The following is a 16506-nucleotide window of genomic DNA, read 5'->3' on the forward strand; positions in this document are numbered from 1 at the left end:
ATATTAGAGAGATATTGCATAGTCACTTTTGCACTTGCTGTATTACAGCAAGCGTTATTTTGACAGTAGAGCATGCGCAGATGTGATATTTGGCTTACGCTGCGTTATTGGAAATAGTGCCAGCCGTTATTAGGGGAGTCGTTACGCTGTGCGGTATTCGTTGCGCTATTTTATTTTCAGGTTATGTTTGTTGTTTGTCTTTCATTTAAACCAAGTTTATTTGTAATAATTTTCTAAAATGAGTACCTCAGACAGTAGCAAACGAAAGATTTATACATCGGATGACGATTTGTGTTTATTAAAATAAGTTTTAGGTCAAAATCAATTGACTTAAGTCGACTTTACACTACATGATTTATCATGTGATTTGTCATATGATTTTTCCCATGACGAGCCGCATGACAATGCTTATGACAAAACGAGCCATATAAACAATGCAAAATCATATGACAAATCACACAGTGTAAACATGTAAATTTCACTCCATGACCAAATCATATGACAAATCACATGATAAATAATATAATGTAAAGTCGACTTTAGACGTTAGTTCAGGAAAACATGAAGTGTACAACAGGAAATTTTTTTATTTTAAGAACACTCAAGGCCCCGTCTCACCATCAAATAATTGACAGTTATTTGATCAAACTTGACTAGTGACACAAACTATACATACTAACTGTCACTTTGTGTCACTAACTGTCAAGTTTGATCAAATAACTGTCAATTATTTGATGGTGAGACGGGGCCTTCAAGGATCAATTGTTTCTCATGTTCGATATTTGGCAGAGAATTCAAACCTTCCTTCCTTTTAAATCAAATTATTTATTTTTAGCATGTAATAGGTTTATGCTCATCTTTCAGAATGTTATGCAAGATGATAAACTAGATGTCTTCATCATTAGCATTGGCCAAAATGAGAGCTTCTAACTAAATCTTGATCCAAAATTTCATACAAATTAGACAAACAACTAATCTTATTCGAGCTGTAAAAATACCGCCACCAAAATGTTGAGCAATATCTATATTTATGACACGTCTGAGAAATGTCAATTCTGTCAAAATAGCGCGGTGTAAATAGCGCAACGTAGGCTGTGTTAAATTTGCAATATCTCTCTAATATCTTGTTATTTATAGTATCATGGATCATAGTACGTACTTATATGGTAATTAGATACAATAATAATATAAATATTTGAATGATATGCTTTTTATCTTTATGCTGACAAACCTTTGCGATTGCACACATATTGTGTAAATTAGTTCCAAGATTATAAAAAACGAAAATATTATAAAAGCTCGTCATCAAATAAATCCATATTTTTAGAGTTAACAGACATGTTCTTTTAATAAAATTAGAAAAAGATCGTTCCACAAAATTTATTTTGAGAAGAAAAATAATAAATAGCACAAGTGACAGTGACACAAAACAGCTGTTTACCATTTAATTGTGAATCTGCTGATGCTTTCAGTTTCCGTTCTCGTTCCCGTTCCCGGTCAATTGTGCAGCCGCCTTAAGTCCAAATTCATCGACAAACGTGTTCAGCGAGGAAATTCGTTTCGTATCTGAACCGAACGCTTCGTTCTGCACTAACTTCAACACAAACTTTTCGGCTATGTCGATTTCCTCCGCGACCAATTCGCCTGTAAGTTTTCCATTCGAATTTCTCGTATTGTAACAAAATCGTAGCGTCCAAGCCATCATTCTTAACAGTTTTGTGTACTGAGAAAAGTAACGCAGGTGTCAATCGTCGGACGTCGTATTCAGTAGTGACGAAATGGCTTTTTTCTTTTTCTCAGTGCCGACTTCTTCTTCATCAACCTCTACTTTTTGTTGGGGCCAATAATTTTCGTTTCTGTACAACCATTCCGGGCCTTCCCACCATCGAGATTCGAACAATTGCCGAACACCACAGCCTCTTGATGGAAGATCGGCAGGGTTGAGAGAACCAGGCACATATTTCCAACACTCAGCATTGGCTAAATTTCTAATCTCCTGAACTCTATTAAAAACAAAAACAGACCAGTCATCTTTACGTTGAATTCAAGAAAGAACCGTAGTGGAATCACTCCAAAAATAAGACTCAACATGCTGAGAAAATTGTCTTTTGACTGACTGATAAAGTCTAGCACCAATAGTGGCTGCCAACAGTTCCAATCTAGGTATAGAAATCTTCTTCAAAGGAGCCACACGACTCTTAGCTGCTACAAGAAAAATCGAAACACCATTATTCCGAAGAACTCTCAAAAACACTACAGCTGCATAAGCTTTCTTACTTGCATCTGAAAAGGTGTGCAAACTCCAATGGTTAGCTTCAATGGGCCCAGCCTGGATCCAACGTGGAATCTCAATACTCGACAGTTCAGGAAGATGAGTAACCCATTGACAAAATTCCTCAGCCATGTCATTCTCGACTGGTGCATCCCATCCCAGGCGCTTTTCCCAAAGTTTCTGCAGCAACAGTTTAGGGAACAGAGATACCGGACAGGTAAAACCAATAGGGTCAAATGTACTCTGAGCTACAGAAAGCATATCAGTCTCTTAGTTATGGGTTCTTTTCCGACCACTCCCTGAAAAATTTCACCATTGATTTTTAGGGTGTCTCTTGAGGAGTCCCAGAGAAGACCAAGAACAGGGACAACTGTTTTTGTACTACCAGAAGACTCCCACCCTCTCAAATCCATCCTAGCTTCCTCCATGATGGCAGTTGCTTCTGATACGAACTTTCTCAACTCATTCTCATCGGTAACACTAGTCACACAATTATCTACATAGAACCCAATCATAAGCCTTTCAATTGTATTTTTAGAGTACGGCATTATCATTACAACATTTCTCCAGCGCCTTTATTAAATGAAATTCTATAGTAGCACCCAGAAGAAATGGACTACAGTTGACTCCAAAAACAACTCTCCTATGTCGAAATACAAATTCCTTTCCTTCATTGTTTACCCATAGGAACCTCAAAAAATCTCTGTCCTTCGAATGTACAGAAATTTGAAGAAAAGCTTTTCGAATATCCGACACCACACCTATTTTTTGTTGTCTGAACCGTAATAGCACAGAAGGAATAAGTTCAATAAGATTAGGCCCTACCTCTAAACACTGGTTCAAAGAAGGACGACCCTGTCCACGAGATGATGCATCACAGACTGGCCTAATTTTCGTGGTTTCGCTAGTATTTTTAATAACGGGCCTGTGAGGCAAATAGGGGAGAGATTAAATGTCCAGCAAACGACGGCACTGTTGCCAGATTTACCTTTTTCCTTTTAGCGGGAATTTTAAAATTAGTCTAATGCCACTTTGGTTTTAAAAGAGAGTTCTGCATTCTTAAATTTATAACCTTACTTTTACAAGTAATTAGGATTATGTATTTTATTTACATGTAAATATTGAAACAAGTATTGTACTGTGTCATAATTTAAAACTCATGCTGCAGTATTTTGAAAAAAAAAAATGAAGCTCAAAAGAAATACACTTATACAGTACAAATTATTTTTTAATGGGAATGGAGATTTACGATTTCAAAGGTGAAAATGTGTTGGATAGTATAGATGGACACTTTTTTATTTTAGTATTAAGTGGTTACCAGTGGTGTCATGGTGTGGGAACGGGTGGGAACGCCGTTCCCGCACTGGTTAAGAAAAGAAAAAAAATAATAGAGAATTTAGGTTTTGCAAACAAAAATTAGCAGTGCGTTCCGGCACTGCTAATTTTGCCATGACACCACTGGTGGTTACATAATTATTCAGAATATTAATAAAATTACTAGCACATAATTTGAATTAGTTTTAATATGTATTATAATAGTATTAATTCTCATCATGTATCTAGCTAAATAGCTAAGCGCTAAAGCCGCAAAGTAAAAAAATTGAAAAAAACATTCTTAGTGGCCTAGCACCTTTACTTTACCTGGGGGCGAGGCGAGTTAATAAATTCTATTTTCTTATTGCAGTCATTTTGTGACGGCTTAAGAAGTTACATAAATGATGTCTTTAGGCTGTGAAATTTTAACCGCAGAAAGACATCTTTATGACTTGTATTTACATGATATAGGGCTTTTCATTCACAGTCATTTGTTTCGAGCTTCTGTCATGTGTTGTCTAATATTAATATATTTAAGTCATATGTTATTGCCAATGATACAAACCAAACATGTATGACCTAGATATATTAATATTATGTGACACGTGACCGAAGCTCGAAACAAATGACAATCGATGAAATGCCCTATTCAATAGGGCCTTTCATTCACAGCCATTTGTTTCGAGCTCCTGTCATGTGTCACATAATATTAATATATCTACGTCGTACGTTATTGGTATATACCAATGATACAAACCAAAGACGTATGACGTAGATACATTAATATTATGTGACTCATGACAGAAGCTCGAAACAAATGACAATCGATGAAAAGCCCTATTGGCGTCTGCATATCAGGATCAGGTAATACTATATTATTTATCTATGATCAGGATATTGCTGGGTGTACACAAATAAACAACACTTTTTTGATTAAAAGGTTTATTTCATTAAATCAAAACTTACATGGATACAATTTAAATAAGATATTTTTTCTATTTAAAGTAATATAATATAAGATATATATTTTAGTATAACTCTCCTACATTAACAAGCTTTAACACATTCAGTGGCCATGACATATGGGTAGCATCACAAAGGTTTTACCGAAGCTACTGACGATGCATAACTTATGTGAGTAGTACTGTGTAACTAAATAAATGATTTAAGTATGTGGTACCAGCCAAGTGGAGCTTGTTCGAGATGGGCACCAAACGTGTTAATCTGGTCATGCACAGAGAGTTATACTATAATATGTTATATCTCATATTGCTCACTATTGTAATGAGTGAGCGTACATACACGAACTATAATATATTATTATGGTTCTGTGTATGCAGGCTCACTCATTGCGACAGGTCGAAGTACCTACTGAAAAAGCCGAAGTTCTCGAAGACCCTCTTATGATGGAGTTTTCGAAAGCCTGCGACGAAATACAGATGACACTCAGCGAGGCTCGAACACCTGAAGCTGTAAGTCAGAAGGTGGATGAACTGTCGCCGGATAGTGTACAGAAAATTATCATTGGATAATCATAATAGCAGACACCACCACCCATCTAAGTGACATAATAAGTTACTGGTAGATATTAAAAATGGATTCGATAGGGACAAAGAGACTAAAAATATTACAAGTCAACGCCGGAAGAGCAAAGGTAACACACGACTTAATTCACGCGAAAGCCTTGGAGATAGAGGCAGATCTCTTGATCGTCCCAGAACCTAATAAGAGAATAGCTACGAATAAAGGTTGGATATATGATAATAACATCGACGTAGCGATAAAAATACTAAATAGAAACGTGTGCATCAATAAAATAGTAAGAAAAGAGGGGCATGTAACAATAAAAATCGACAAAATAACCATAATAGCATGCTATATTTCCCCGAATATTACTAGAGAGCGTTACAGACAACACGCGGAGAATATAATAGACACGACACAGAGGGAGAAACATTTTTTAGTAGCGGGAGACATAAATGCAAAGTCCATTTTATGGGGATCCCCCCGAAACGACGAGAGGGGTGAAATTTGGAATGAGTGGATCTCCGCGGCGGACCTCATAGTGCTAAACAATGGAAAACCAACCTTTGTGAGAGGTACATCGAAAAGCCACATAGATGTCACCATAGCTAGCGGTGGTGTTGCCAAAAAGATCAGGGATTGGGACGTACTGGACGAGAACCTTTTCACCTTTCACAGGTACATTACTTACGAAATTGGCACCAAGGTCACGAAATACGGCAGGAAGAGAGCAGTATTCGACAAGGAAAAATTTAAAAGAGAAATAAATAACCTACAAGAAGAAACTACCAACTTTAACGAGCTCCGAGAAAATATCATAAATGCACACAGAAGAAGTACCATAAATAGGCACACTACATATACAATACCCTACTGGTGGAATGACCAAATCCAAAATAAGCGAGAGGAATGCTTAAGACGCAGGCGAATAGCACAAAGGCATAGAAACCAAGAAGAACATAAAGAGGCATATAAGAGAGCCAAAAAAGAATTAAGTAGTGAAATTAAAAGGGCTAAACGCACATGTTGGCAGGATTTGTGTGCCGCGCTGGAAGAAGACATATGGGGCGAAGCATATAAGATCGCCATGAAAAGTCTAAGGTTCGAGTCCCCATATAACCTTTGTGCAAAACGAAAGATGGAAATAGCGAACACTCTATTTCCAAGGAAGCCCGACAACACATTCCTACGGATAGACAATAATATTAGACCTACAGAGTTCACTACTGAAGAGATCATACAAGCAGCAGAAAGTATAAAGCCAGGAAAAGCACCAGGTCCAGATTAAGTAACGCCAGAAGCAATAAAACTGGTAGTAAAAGAGAAACCTGAAGTGATGCGCAAAGTATTCAATGAATTGTTGAACACACAAGAATTCCCAGATAAACTGAAGTTGGCGAGACTCGTATTATTACCAAAACCAGGAAAGAACCCGGACGAAGCCAGCTCATATAGACCTCTATGCTTACTAGATTGCATAGGAAAATTATATGAAGGTCTTATAAAGAAACGTCTTGAAGACGAACTTGAAATTCTGGGAAAAATTTCAGATAGACAGTACGGTTTTAGAAAATCCAGATCGGCTATAGATGCGGTGAAGAAGATCTCTGATACTGTAAAAAGATCAGAAAAAAGATGGGCCATTCTTGTGATGTTCGACGTGAAGAACGCCTTCAACTCTGCAAATTGGCATCACATACTAACGAAGCTCGAAGTGGCAGGAGTGTCAGACTACATCATAAATATTATAAATAAATACCTGACAAACAGATATTTAAATGTGGCATATAATACAGACATGAAACTCTCATCAGGAGTACCGCAAGGGTCCGTTTTGGGACCTACTCTATGGAATGTACTGTACAACGGGGTATTGGAAATAGACTATGGGCAAGACACCTACGCCATAGCATATGCAGATGACCTTGCAATCCTAATAGAGTCTAACATAAACGGGGATATTGAAGAAAAGGTGATAAGTTGTTACAGAAAAGTCAACAGGTGGATGACAGAGAATGACCTAGAGTTGGCAAGTAGTAAAACAGACATAGTAATATTAAAGGGACCAAGACAGAGACCAACTTTGAGCTTTGATTTAAATGGTAGTATTATAGAACCGAGTAACTGTGCTAAATATCTGGGCATACACCTTGATTCAGGTTTGAGATACACTAAACACCTTATAAATACAGTTCAGAAAGCCGAACAGAGAATTGCTGCTATGACAAAGATTATGCCAAATATAGGCGGACCTAGCAACTATAAAAGAAAATTGTATCTCCAGGTAGTACAATCCACCCTCCTATATGGGGCACCTGTATGGCTTGAAGCGTTGAGATACAAAAAATATGAGGAAATATTAACGAGAAGTCAAAGAAAACCCCTCCTGAAGGTAGTAAGTGCATACCGAACTACATCGACGATAGCTCTACAGGTGATCGCGGGTACGCTCCCCATTCACCTCCTAGCAAAAGAGCGTAAGATTATATACGAAAATGATAACGGTCACCTAATAGGAGTGAAAGCCGAGGTAAGAGAGCAAATGCTAAACGAATGGCAACAAGAATGGGAGCAACAGATAGAAAAAGCACAATGGACGAAAACACTAATTCCAGATGTGAAAGAGTGGTACCAATGTAGGTTTAAAAGAATAAATTACTTTTTTACACAATTCCTGACCGGGCACGGCTCATTCAGGTCTTACACATATCGTATAAGGAAAACTGAAGATGACTTATGTATAGAATGTGGAGTGCGTGACGACGCAGAGCATTGTGTATTCCATTGCAACGTTTTCCACGATAAACAACAAGACATGAGAAGAAAACTAGGTGAGATAACACCAGAGACTATAATGAATGTAGCCATGCAAAGCAAAGAAAATTTCAACGTGATAGTAGACCTAATAACAGAGATAATAAAAAAAAAGGAAACGAGAGAGAGAGCGAGACAAGATGGGAGATGAGAGAGTGACAGAAGACATCGTCAAGGACATTTTATCATTTATTTTACTTATACACCTTTATCTATACACTTTTATCTTTACAATGTTTTATGAATACTTATTTTATCTTACTTTATTTTATTTCAGTTGTGTAAACTTCGTATTATTTTAACTTTTTTCATATACTCTTCTTTTTGTACACAGTACTCAATGTTTTATTTCTAGAACAAATAAAAGAATAACTACTCCTCACAGTCGGCTCCACCGACATGGAGTAGAGATAGGGTCAGCAGCGGGGCATCTGAAGTAACGTTTGTTAAAAATACGTACCGGGTGTCCACGGCTGGAATGAGGGGGTTTTAGTGGGTAGGCAGTTGCGTTTTCACGATTGATTCGCTCGGCTTCACGGGTGTCTGAATCGGGCAAGCGGACTGAATCCCACACACCAGGGTAGAGGGCAGAACACTAATTTCTTGGGGTGCTGCGGTCTACCCTGACGGTCTTATGAAGAGGCTCACTCATTACTACTGTAGTGAACAATATGAGATATACCTATTATATATTATGGTATAGCTCTCCATGAGTGCCAAGTTTTAAGCTTAACTGATAACAACTAACGGATACTCTTTTATCCAAAATTTTATGAAAATTTTGAATGGTCATATTGGTATTAATTCCACAACCCCTTCCTATAACAATAGGCCCATTGTTGGATGCTATTGCAGTAGTTCTACTGGAAATACTTACTAAAATTGTATGTATCTGCATCACTTAGAAGTCTACCCAAAAAGCTATTAATACTCTCTAAACCATCATTAATAGATCTTGTATACATAATAGGATTTTTTTCAGAATCAGATATTTTATTAAGATTTACTTGACATGCCCTATCTATGTGCCAGGCACTTAACAGTCTATTAGGAGCAATACCCATTACATTTGACAAAGCATTGTAAAAGGTGTCACTTACGCCTGATATGAAAACATTTGACTATACATATAATACCAACACAGACATTTATTTAAAAAAATTGGTAAATAAAAGTAGGTATCTTTTCTATTTGAAAATAAGAAAGCAGTACAAAATCCATTCCCAAATTCATCTTTTACTAATACTGTCATAAGTTCAAAGTCATAGGAATTGAGCCCATGAGTTCCATCGATTGTGATAAAGGATTTACCAAACTTAATTAACATTTCCTTTTGGCACAGCATTAAGGAAAATAAGACAAAAATCATAAATGTTAAATTCAGAATGAATATCCATTAGTATATGCCCTGTTGTTTGTAAAATAATATTGGAGTCTGTACGCATTCAACCCAAAAATAAACACTGGTTGCATCATCATTGTACATATATCCATCTTTCAAATCAATGCCATAAGAGAGTTTAATGTTTGTGATATCTTTTCTTGTAAGTAAATTAATTCTTTTTAATTCGCCTCCTATGCTATTATGCTATCCTGAACAGTCTGAAGTTTACTAAAAAAGTAAAATATAGGTACCTATAGGAGAATCAAACACACTAGTTTGAAATTGTAAACTGTAGTAAATATTCATGATTAATAATTAAAAAGTGGTTTAGTGGTAACATTCTTGTTTTAAATTATATTGTGTATATCGACAGTGGAAAGGCAGGACCTCGTAACTGAAAATTTGTATAAAATGAGTTACTTTGGTTTTCGCTTTAGAATAAGTGTATCGGCACCTATTAAACAGCTTTTAGAGCTGGAAAAGCCTTTTGGAAGCCTTCCGGAAACTTTCCCAGCTGTAACCGCTGTTTAATAGCTGCCGATACACTTATTCTAAAGCGAAAACTGAAGTAACTCATGTTATAAAAATTTTTCAGTTACGAAGTCCTGCCTTTCTGCCGTCGATATGCAAATATTTTACTTACATTTTTGAAGAAAGTCTCAAAATAAACTTTGAAGAGATATTTATCTGATTTTGGTATTTATGTAAGTGCTCTATATCATCCTCATGCCCGTAATGTGTTTTAAAATATGTTACTGCACAACAATCGGTTTCAATATTTTTAGATACTATTATTCGACTAGTACACCAAATAAACATTTTGCAGGATCCTTGGGATTTTAAAGCTCTTTATCTTGTTTTGTAAAATAATTTTTTGAGGATCACACACATATACATTCATAATAAGATGTTTCATGTTCTTGTACTCTCCTTCTCTTCCTGTGCCATCCATACAATGCAAATAAAAAAAAACAACATAACAGGTGATTACATGGGCAGTTATACTACTTACAGCTTACTTTGTATTTACTCTATTATCTAGTATTACTCTATTAATATCTACCTACATAAAACTATCTTTGAAATCTAAATTTTTGATATCAACATCAACCTTAATACTTAAAAAATAAATAATAATGTGGAAGTTACATACCTAAAAGTTTTTGAATTGCAATTTTATCAACTGGAAAAGACTGCAACATAATGAGTTTTAAATTATGACACAGTACAATATTTATTGTTTCAATTTACATGTAAATAAAATAATAATAATAATCCTAAATCCTAATCACTTGTAAAAGTAAGGTTAAGATTTTTGACTTGAGAAAACAGAACTGTCAAATTTAAAACCAAACTGGCATATAAAATTTTAAAATTCCCGCTAAAAGGAATCTGGCAACATTGCCGTCGTTTGCTGTTAATCTCTCCCGCAAATGGTGCACACAATTATTCTCTTCGGGATTATTTACTATTTCGATCACACCCTCGTTCAACCACTCATTGAATATTAAATTATACGATTCAAACAAATTGGACTTTTTCAACTTATTTAAAGTAGTATCTAACCTTCTAGCGACAACTAAATTATCTAAAATTAAAGGATGCTTGTTCAACCAAGGTAACATAACCATAGATTAATAATATAGTATTACCGGATAGATAGGCAACTCACTGTAAAAATTTGGTTCCTTTCGCCACTTGCGACCGTAGTGTTAACTAATCACCATTTGGCGGGAAATTTAAATGGACAAGCATTAATTTCATCCGTTCAGCGCCTCTTGCGGGCCCTTTCGTTACTAATTAAAATATCTTCTTATAATCTCACCTATATTATTAAAATAAAATACCAGAACTTACTAAGCTTGTAAAGTATTTTATTTAAATAATATCTAAGTAATACCGTAATACTCATAAATTATTCGGAATTCCCAAGTTACAAAAATATGTTATTTTTGCTGTCAAATTTAGTAAGGAAAAGGGATATAAAAAAAGTTATGACAATGTTTTTCTAAATATAGGTACGTGTATTTATTTGTTGTTTCAGATAAAACAGTTATAAACTAATTACTATTTACCTATCTATGCATTTTTCTAACTTTTCTATGATTTGTACACAATGGTACACAACAATAATAAACCATGTTCAGTTTTTTTATTAACACAACACAAAAGTTCTTTCGTTTCGTAACTAAAACAAAACTACACTTTATCAACGAAGGATAAGGAACCAACTTAAATTGAAATTACTAAGAACAAATCGTTAAAGGTAATACAATAAAAAATAAAAACTGTAAACTAATGGAAAATTTTTTCCACTAACTGTCATTACTTTTGACAGAATTGACATTGCCGAGTTAAGCCTCGTTTGATTATTTTATTTATGACATTCAGATATGGCGTTAACATAAATGATTGGTTAAAGTCTTCGTGAGCGAGATAGGCTGTCGTTTCTCTTTATTAGCTGACGGTAGTGAAAGTGATGGGGGAAATTCCCCAGTTTGTTCATATAAGATTCCGGGGCATGTAACATAACCATAGATTAATAATATAGTATTACCGGATAGATAGGCAACTCACTGTAAAAATTTGGTTCCTTTCGCCACTTGCGACCGTAGTGTTAACTAATCACCATTTGGCGGGAAATTTAAATGGACAAGCATTAATTTCATCCGTTCAGCGCCTCTTGCGGGCCCTTTCGTTACTAATTAAAATATCTTCTTATAATCTCACCTATATTATTAAAATAAAATACCAGAACTTACTAAGCTTGTAAAGTATTTTATTTAAATAATATCTAAGTAATACCGTAATAATACTCATAAATTATTCGGAATTCCCAAGTTACAAAAATATGTTATTTTTGCTGTCAAATTTAGTAAGGAAAAGGGATATAAAAAAAGTTATGACAATGTTTTTCTAAATATAGGTACGTGAATTTATTTGTTGTTTCAGATAAAACAGTTATAAACTAATTACTATTTACCTATCTATGCATTTTTCTAACTTTTCTATGATTTGTACACAATGGTACACAACAATAATAAACCATGTTCAGTTTTTTTATTAACACAACACAAAAGTTCTTTCGTTTCGTAACTAAAACAAAACTACACTTTATCAACGAAGGATAAGGAACCAACTTAAATTGAAATTACTAAGAACAAATCGTTAAAGGTAATACAATAAAAAATAAAAACTGTAAACTAATGGAAAATTTTTTCCACTAACTGTCATTACTTTTGACAGAATTGACATTGCCGAGTTAAGCCTCGTTTGATTATTTTATTTATGACATTCAGATATGGCGTTAACATAAATGATTGGTTAAAGTCTTCGTGAGCGAGATAGGCTGTCGTTTCTCTTTATTAGCTGACGGTAGTGAAAGTGATGGGGGAAATTCCCCAGTTTGTTCATATAAGATTCCGGGGCATGTAACATAACCTCATACCTACCTTCGTTGTCTCATCGGATAGTCTCATAGAAAAAATTCTTAAGGCCGCGTCTCACCATCAAATAATTTGATCAAACAGTTTGAGCAAACTTGACGTACTTGAGGAAGTACGTCAAAGTGACGTCACAATTGCAGTTTTTTTGAAATTCTAAAAATCTGTGCTCTCACTATCAGTCTAGTTTGATCAAATTTTTTGTATTGAGTTGTCTAACTTGTTTGTACTTTATTTAAAATTAAAATTTTTCATTATTATCCACAATGAACACTCAGGATGTGACGTCACTAACTGTCACTTTCAGTTTGCTCAAACCAGTTTGATCAAATTATTTGATGGTGGGACGCGGTCTTTAGCCTCCTGAGCCGCCACCTCTCGTGTCAATTTTTCTACAGGATCGGTTATCCCAATAATATCAAGCTCCCAGAGTTTCGCCACAGAAGAACTATCAACAAACAACGCAATCGATATCATAGATGTGCTGAAATTAGAAGCAACTGCCGGCACCTTGCCCATAAGAGTCCAACCTAACAAAGTTTCAACTGCTACAAGACCACACTGTAACTGATATTTTCTCCCTGTATACAATTTGCCTACAATTACATCAGCTCCCAAATCTCAAATCTCAATTGGTGCTATATGTCCGACATCGCTGAGCGAAATATTCATGTCACTAAGTTCCTCAACCCAAGGGCCGTGATAAACAGGAGAGACATCTGCACAAATTTTTGGTTGATCTAAGGCATCAAATGAACAAGAGTAAGCTCCTTCACTCGCAGTTACCTTGTATAATTTATGTCGTTGTTCAGAAGTACTTTTACCGCCAAAGAACGTATGTACGATATTTTCCGTTCCTTTAGCAGAAAAACCCATTCTTGTGCGGCACGCTGTAAAATATATGTTCTCTGCGATCCAGTGTCAATAAGTGCCCTTACTTGTTTAGTACCATGTGCACTTCTTATGTTTACTCGCAGAGTTTGTAAAAAAACCTGCGTATTATTCAAATTCGCAAGCGTCTGATCCTCAGTCCTATTTTCTTCCGAGTGGCTAATACTTGAGGTCGATGTATCAATTTTGTTAACAGGTAAATCAGGACACATCAAAACAACATGGGATTTACAACACAAAATACAATTCAAACGTGCTCTACCCAAGTAGCAATTTTTCGACGCATTGGTTGTCAGTACAAACAAATGCACTGTATATAACGTTGCCAGAGAGCATTTTTACCCAGGCAACCAAACGACGTTTTTATAACGTAGATAACACGTCATAAAAATGACCAATTAACGTGTTTCTATGACGTAGTACTGACGTTGAAAATCACGTGTATTTGTCTCATCGATTTGACGTCATAATTGTGACGATTTTAAAACGTAATCGTATCTACGTTTTTTTCACGTCGGTAAAATCACGTCTTTAATACTTTCAAAAAGTGACCTCTTTCAGATGTTTCAAAATAGTATAAAAATAGGTACATAACATGAAACCTATATAGGCCTACGTACCATGTGTCGAAGATATAAGTACTACCACTTGTTTAAGATCGCTTGTGCGCTAGGCTAGAAGCATCATTGATTCTGCATGATTGTACCCCTCACATTTTAGAATTTTCACTAGTTATATATACCTACTTACTGTGTCAAAACTGAAACAACATATATATGAAACTAATAAATAATTTATTAACAAGTTATCCAGCATACTAATATCTTAATTTACCGCTGTCTTAATATCTTCATTTAACGCTTAATTAAAAACAAATAAACATAACCTCAAATAGCTGTCAAGAAGAATTACTGCATTAAACTAACTCACTGAGCAAAACACATAAACATCGCTTAATTTACTCGTTTCTTCAACTAAATATCTAAATGAAAAGTCTTATTTTATCACACAAGGCACAAACCACGTAAACAATAAATGATAAATTTATCATGAACATTTAGCGTTATCTATACCTAAACGAAATTGTTTGGAGTCAATACAAACAAGCAAGCTCCTCCCAATTTTGTGACGTCAGACTTAGGCTGTCTGAAATTAAAATGTTTTTTAAACGTAATTTTAACGTCATTAATCTTACGTATTTAAAATCACCTACAAAAGACGTCTATATGACGTAGTGTTCAAACACGTGTTATATTCAACCAAAAACTGACGTTTCCTCAACGTTATATGACGTCACTTGGTTGCCTGGGTAGTTGTTTCGGCCAACGTCCCCTATCGCGACTGACATTACGATGTTACAACTTTAAGTAATACCTTTAGTTATACGGGCAACTAATTTATTACCATTGTGACAACTACATATCACAGTTCAGTTTTTTCAACAATCGCAACGACTTAAAAACGTTATAATGCTAAACTAATTTACGCCCTGGCCGACTCTGAAGTTGTCTGTCACGACCCTAGGTGTTGTTCTAGGTGTGTGACACCTTTGCGGTAACTTCAGAAGGAGAAAAATAATTTACTTTATTACCTTATTTTTTTCTTATTATTATATGTTTTGTTTTGCTGGAAATTTTCGATTTATTTAACAACCTGTTAATTTGTTTTTTTAATAGCTGGTTTCCATTCCATTGTCCACTGTTTTATCAGTAGATTTGATAACCTTAATCTTTCAATCTTTGTATCAGCTTTAGTAGACGGGGTTGCCAGGTGAGTTTTTACTCTTTCAGTATATAGCTTTGCTTTCACAAAATCAGTAGATTCTTTTTAGGCCATGTAAATACAGTATACTTATACAGTAATATGCATATCCGTCCTAAATGTCCCAAAAGGAATTCCAAAAATTTAAAACCTAATTATTCCAAACCATTCGATCCAAACCACCAACGTAATTACCATTTTTTAGCTAAAATCTGCTAAATCAGAAAATAAAATATACTTAAGGATTTTTGGGATATATTTGGGATTTTTGATAATAAAAACAACAGCTAACTTAAGGGGATAGGCGCAAAATGTGCCTGTTAAAATGTTCAATGTATTTTAAATGTTTACATTTTTTGCGAATCCTGAGAAAACTAAGTATTTTGAAAAATTTAAACGCAGAAAGAAATATTACGTTATTACCGAGGACCGAAAGTCCCTGAAAACTTCTATCTTTATTTTAATAAGTTACAGGGGTGAAAAAAAGAAAAAAATTAGTGTGACTTTTAATTCCAAATATCTCATTCAAAAGAAACGTTTTGGTTTTTCTAAATAATGCAGTCTTTCATTCTGCGTTTAAATTTTTCAAAAATACTTATTATAGTTTCCTCATGATTCGAAAAAAATGAATAGGTACATTTAATAACTAGAATATTTTGTCATCCCCTAATTTTAACATCTCCATGTCTGGATCAAATTCTTCAAACAATTGTTTCGCATTTAACATTAGAAACACGTAAACACAACATTTTTTGTTTTGCAAAATTACATATGTTTAGATATTTTAGTTTTCCATCATTAGCTTCTAATAGGCTCACCGAATGCCAGAACTCTTCAATAACACCTGAAATACTGCTTGCACTGTTACTTGAAATCTGCAAGTTTGTTACACAAGAATCCAGTTTCCACTTTCATTTCTCTGTAACATTCATCATCTACGTCCTGAATCTTATTTTCGGTAATGACATTAGAAAATTGTAACCAAATGTCTGAAAATTAATTTAGAAATGGGGTAAAGACTATTAAAAAGCAAACTTTATTTTAGTCATAACAAAATATGTTGAAATATACCAAAAATCTACTAAAAAATATTGCCTACTAGA

Source organism: Diabrotica virgifera, chromosome 10 (genome assembly GCF_917563875.1).
Source record: "Diabrotica virgifera virgifera chromosome 10, PGI_DIABVI_V3a".
Classification (NCBI taxonomy): Eukaryota; Metazoa; Arthropoda; class Insecta; order Coleoptera; family Chrysomelidae; genus Diabrotica; species Diabrotica virgifera.